Genomic DNA, 6,440 nt, shown 5'->3' with positions numbered 1-6,440 from the left:
ACACAAGTGTGTGTAGGGATTTTAGATGCTAAGAGGCCAGTAAACAGAGTGAGGAGTGCACGAGAGATGGGGAGAAGCATGGGGTTCAGGTGTGGTGTTTCCAAGAAGACCTTTTCAATATGGCGACACCTGATCCAACAAGGGGGACCCTGAGGCTGGGTGAGTGACAAGAACCACGGGGAGGTCAGGGGCCTGCGGCAGAGTGTGCATGGAGGACGTTGGCAAGACCGCAAGAAGCCGGGTCACACAGGCCTGCAGGTCGGGGGAAAGGGTTTGGCTTTCACTGTGAGTGAGATTGCAGCCATGGGAGGGCTGAGGGCTGAGGGCAGAGGTGCGACATGACTCGTCTTGGGTTTGACTAGCACCCGTCCAACTGCTGTGTGGAAAAGAGAACACTGGGGTCTGAGGCAGAGAGAGTGACACCGCCCATGTTGACAGTGGCTTAGGCTTCACTTTCCCCATCTGCGAAATGGGATAATAATAGTGCCTCCCTCATAGGGCTGTCGGAAGGATTAAAAATGAGCATGGTGTAAATTCTCTGGCCCGGTGCCTGGCACATGGGAAGAGCTCAATAAATATGTTCAGGCTTGTTGTTATTATTACCCGCTTCCCTGTGAGGCCAGTATAATTATGCCCATGTTGTGAATGAGAAGACTCTTTCTCAGAGGGGCGAGGCCACTCATCCAAGAGTGGATGCCTGGTAAGTTGGCAGAGCTGTATCGATCCAGGCCTCCCCCCACCCTCCCCCTGGGAACACTGGTGTGGAGGCATGAGTGGCCAGTGAAGGAGACAGGAAGCTCCGAACAAGGGACAGGGGGTGTCTGAAGCACGGAGAAGCTCTGTGGCCCATCCCGGGACAGGAGGAGGTTCAAATCCTGCCTTGCGTTTCCAAGCTGTGTGACCTCAGGGAAGTCACTGCGCCTCCCTGAGCCTCGATCGTCTCATCTGTAAAATGGGGACCGAGGCAAGATCCAGCTGAAAAAGATAGTGGGGCTGCTTAGATGCCTGGCATAAAAGGAGGTCAGTAAACGCTCAGAAAAACATCCCCCTCCCGAAAAGGAGGTAAGGAGACGGGTAGCCAAGGATGTGGTCGGAGGCATGTCTTGTCTGGCCTCCTTTGGATTGCACCACACCGTCTGGTAGGAGATGGGAGAAGAAAGGTTTTCTGCTGTTGGGATTTTGAGGAGTGACTGATTAGGTTCTAATGAACAAGCTCATCAGGGAGTGCATGTTATGTAAACAGTAGCCTCTTCCTAAAACCACAACTAGAAAACAATGCAAAATGTGCCTTGAGTTATTGCCCGGTTAACGGGAAATAAAGTCTGCTCATCAGAATATCGTTTCGAAGGTCTATTACTATGATGATTATCTTGAGTGAGGGGAATATTTACCGATGTATTTTTTTGGGAGAATAAAGAAGGGGCTTCTGCGTTCAGGAACCGTTGTGGAATGCCAGTAGCCAATCCCCATAACACAACTCGCTAACATTTACAGAGGCTGTTGTGATTAAGTGGGAACCAAGCTACCGAAAAATCTACAACAAGAAGTCAGCAAAGTAAGATCAAGAGACTATAAAGTAAACAATATATAGAGAATGAAATGTAATTTATTTCCTTGGGGAAGCGATCTGTACCGACAGCAGCAACAGAGTGACTGTAGATGTACTCCATTGCCGTCCACGGTAGACTATTGCAGTCAGCACATTTGAAAATTGAGAAATTGTGTACGCAATTTAAAAAGCCAATTGATTACAACTCACCAGCGTCCTAAGCGGTGGGCGGCCCCATTTGAAAAAGGGAAAACTGAGACCCAAGCAAGAGAGAGGAGTTGCTCGCTTCATCCTTGGTGAGAACCCATAACTCGGGTGACTGGGGAAACCCAGTGAGCCTGTCACTGGGGCAAAGGGAAGACAAAAGGATGACTCAGGTTTCATATGTGGCTTTTTTTTTTTTTTTTTTTTTGCCTCCAAATTGTTGTCGGAAAGGGGCTGTGCTCTTTCCAAGGGTTGTTAAAAAAATTTTTTTTAATGTTTATTTTTGAGAGAGAGAGAGAGAGTGAGAGAGAGAGAGAGAGAGAGAGAGAGAACACGAGTTCAGGGGTGGGGGGCAGTGAGAGAGGGAGACACAGAATCCAAAGCAGGCTCCAGGCTCTGAGCTGTCAACCCAGAGCCCAACATGGGCCTCGAACCCATGAACCGCGAGATCCATGACCTGAGCTGAAGTCAGACACTTAATTGACTGAGCCACCCAGGCACCCCTCCAAGGGCTGTTTTAAGTAAAATGATCTCCTGCAGAAAGCAAGATCTGGCCTCAGGACATGGACCCGGCCAGCAGGGAGACAGCACACCTATGCTTGGGCACTTCAAAGTGCCACAGAGTTTGGAGAGACTGGGTATGGTCCCTGGAGGATGGTGGTTCTTGTCTCATATGCCAGGACCTGGCCGTCAGTTCTCAAAAAGCAGTGTCCCACAGGTCAGGTGGCTGGATTACTTGCTTTCTCACTTACTCAGACCTCGGCTGGAGTCCCTGATTTAGGCCACCGGTGAAAAGACATTTGTCTTCCTTACAAAACCCCTAGACGCTTGGGTCTGGCCCGGAGCACGGAAAACAGAGAGGGTGAAATGTTGCCAGGGAAATTGGCATCTCCCCTTGCAGAGCCCAGCCTGGCTCTGGGCCACCTGCGCAGCCTGTTTCTTCTGTGAACGTCGAATTCACACTTGCGTGCCCCTGGAGAGGAAGAGTTATAGAATCCACCTTGAGAATGCTCTCTTCTCTTAACAGTGATTTTGTTCACCCGAAAACCGGGGTTGGCTGTTGTATACTGAGGCTGTTCGGATTTCAAGAGTGTGTTTATATGTGTGTCCCGCCAGAGGAAACAGAATTTAGTTTCATGTGATCTATTTCACCACCTGCCATGGCCGTGGCCCGCAATACGTAGAAAACGGAGCGGAAGCCGAAAAATTGTGAATATAGTCACCTGTCTTTGGTCAAGCAGCAGCAGGGTCAAAGAAAGACATCGGAGGACATCGTCACCTACTTCTTTATTTTTATTGGCTATTTGAAAGCAATTCATTGTGGGCTGCTAAATTTATTCTAAAAATCAGTCACCAGCACCAAGGGTCCTTCTTCTGCGTGCAATAGGTGTAGGCAAAAAGCCACTGAATACGGTTAACTTAAGCTCAATGGGATTTTTAACAACTCAAACCATTGCTTGAATTATCCCTTTGGTGGTGTTTCTTGGCGCTGTCTCCTCCCACATTTCACAAAAGGATCTCAGTAACTGTGAGGTACTGAGTGCTTTGTGCCCCATAACTCAACCAAGACACAAGTATGAGCCTGCTTTAGACACGAGGAGACTTGAGGCACAGAGAGGGTAAATCGCAGCCCAAGAGGTCAAAAGGTGAGTGACGGAGCTGGGACTTGAACCAGGTTTTGTCCCACTGTGAGGTCCTTGCCCTTGTTCACACCTCAAGCCCTGCTCCACACCAGCAGCAGCTACTCTTGTCTCTGCTTCGTCCTCTGCACTGTCTTAAGGGAGAGGTTGGAACAATTAGGAAATCCTTGGTGGTTATGAGCAAAGCTGTTATTGCCCAAGGCAGCTCAGCTTGATTGGTATAAGACCATTCTCTCAGAGGGAACTGACAACGTCCACTTAAAAATTGAATTATCAAAGCAAAGGGATGAAAAGGATAGGCCCGCCACATGGAACTGTCCAGAAAAATCTTTATGGGATTATGCAATGAATTGCCTTGTCCACACCAGGTGACAGTGACCAAAGGCTGGTATCTGTCGTTGTGCCAAGCCCCTTACTGGTCTCCCTGGGTGGGACTAGATTTAGTTCTTTTTCGTTTGAGGCTGCTGACTTGGTCGCAAACGCTCAACAGGAAATGAGGGCGGCCGAGACAGAAGGAGGAGAGCTACCTTCTTGGAGTTCGGGGAAAGCAAAGTCAAACAACAATGGCACCAATGTTTTCACCATCGGGTTGGCAAAAGTTGAAAAAGGTGGGCAGAGTACAAATGGTGGCAAGATGGTGAAGAAGTGGACACTTTTCCCGTATTGCTTGAGGGAGAGTGAATTGCCACAAGCTTTGGGGAAAGTCTTCTGGCTGTATTTATTAACAATAAAAATACGCATTTATTAACAATAAAAAAGCAATCCTATTTTGGGGACTTTATTCCACAGAAATAAAAGTGTCAGTGCCTAAGGATATATGGATAAAGATATTTGCTCTGCCCTTATTTAGAGGAGGAAATAGCTGGAAACCACCTGAATGTTCAGGAATTGGGGAATAATTGGATAAATTATGGCACAGGTGTTCTATGAAACATTATACAACTAATAAAAGAATGAGTTAGATCTAGATATATAGGCCTACAGGTACATTTGCGATAAATTGTTAAGTGAAAAAAGCAGATTGCAAAATAATATAGGTGACAATCCCATTTTCATAAAAAGTAAAAAAACAAAAAACAAAAAACAAACCAACCCTTAGAAATATGTGTTTAAATTGTGTTATTTGGTCTGAGCATGGAGGGAGGACAATAAGGATTCACAACAATGTGGTAACTTTGGTCATCTCAGTAGGGTAGAGAGAAAAGTATTCTCTTTTTCTCGGTAAACTATCGTTTGACCTGCTCTAGCTAGCATTCTGATACTTTTGTCATTTACAATAAAATAAATCCAATAAAGCTTAGGTGCTGTTTTCCTTTGTACAAGGACAGACAAGTGACTGTAATTGTTATAATTTATTGATCATTGCCTATGGGGCCATGCACCGTGCTAAGAACTTTCTCTGTGTGATCACCCTGGGAGGTCAATGCACAAGAAGAAATGGGGGTCACGGGGGTTAAATGACCTGCTCAAGGCTGCACAGCTAGTGCACAACAGAGCAGGGATTGGAACCCAGGTGTGTTTTGCTCTGAAGTGACATTCTTAACTCCTACTGAATGCTCCCACCCTGTAGCTGGGGCAGCTTCCTGTGGCCTTTCGAATAGATGGTTCCTCCTCTGGTCATATTTTTGCTTCCATTTTCTCTCCGCCATTATGTTTGGTAACCCTGAAAGAGAACTAACGTGTCATTGTCAGAATAAGACCTGAGACTTGTGCAGAGTGGAACATGTGTTTCCTGCCTGCTTCAGGCTGCAGGCATTGTCACAAACGGGGAAACTAAGTCATGAGAATGCTGCTTCTTTTTTTTTTTTCATTGTTTTAAATGTTTTATTTATTTTTGAGACAGAGAGAGACACAGCATGAGCAGGGGAGGGGCAGAGAGAGAGGGAGACACAGAATCCGAAGCGGGCTCGAGGCTCTGAGCTGTCAGCACAGAGCCTGACGCAGGGCTGGAACTCACCAACCGTGAGATTGTGACCTGAGCCGAAGTCGGACACCTAACCAACTGAGCCACCCAGGCGCCCCAGATGCTTCTGATGAGCTCCCCACATACGGAACTGGGCTTAGAAGTCAGCGTGCCGGGTGCCTTGCTGCTGTCCCATTGTCAGTTGATAGGTGTTGTTTGGTTTTGTTTTGTTTTCATCTTATCTCAGGCTTACCATCAACTCTCACTGCTTTCTCTCTTGAGTAAGATCTCCACGGGATCTTTTATCAGCCATCTCAACTGTGCGGGAGAGTCAAAGAGCTTCCTTGCTAGAAACGGCCTGAAGGATCACCTGGGTTGCCCTTTTCACACATGAGGAAACTGAGGCCCAGAGAGGTGGAGTGGTTGCTCTAAGATAACAGGGCTGCTCAGAGGTGCATCTGAGACTAGAACCCGGCTCCCCTGGGTTCTCATTCTGTACTCATGTTGCCTGGGCAATCACACACAGCACTTCAGGCCTTTTTTCTTCCACTCTGGGGCCTTGGCTTTGACGGCCAAGGAAATCTCAGATGAGGTTTTTTTTTTTTTTTTTTTTTTTTTTCTCTCTGTTGTCTTGTATTGTTTATTTGCTTTTTAATTTACTTTTTTGGTGCCATTTGATGATTCTGTTTTCAATTTTTTTGAGTGATTGGTGTTGTTTATAACTTATTGCATTGAGTTGGTAATATACACATTTAGTTAAAAAAAAAAAAAGGAGAGAGAAAATATAATCAGTAGAGTGAAAAGGAATTCCTTTCACCACCCCGACTTCTCTTCCCTAGAGACAACTGATGTTACTATTGTCTCATGGAACTTTCCAGGGGTATCTCAATTAATAACCTATTTTTGAGATTATTTTATATTAGTACACATTGTGGTAGTCACTATTTTTAACGACTGAATGGGATTACATTCTTTTGGTAACTACTCCCCTAATGATGGACATGTAGATTGCTTCCAGTTTTTGCCCTGCAAACAGTACTATAGTTCATGTCCTTGCACTACAGGCCGTTAAACATCCGTACAAGTATCTCAGTAGGATGAACTCCTAGAGTTTCCGGGTCAAAGGGTATGTGCATTACACATT

Source organism: Acinonyx jubatus, chromosome D3 (assembly GCF_027475565.1).
Source record: "Acinonyx jubatus isolate Ajub_Pintada_27869175 chromosome D3, VMU_Ajub_asm_v1.0, whole genome shotgun sequence".
Lineage (NCBI taxonomy): Eukaryota > Metazoa > Chordata > Mammalia > Carnivora > Felidae > Acinonyx > Acinonyx jubatus.
Note: the sequence above shows the minus strand (reverse complement) of the source record.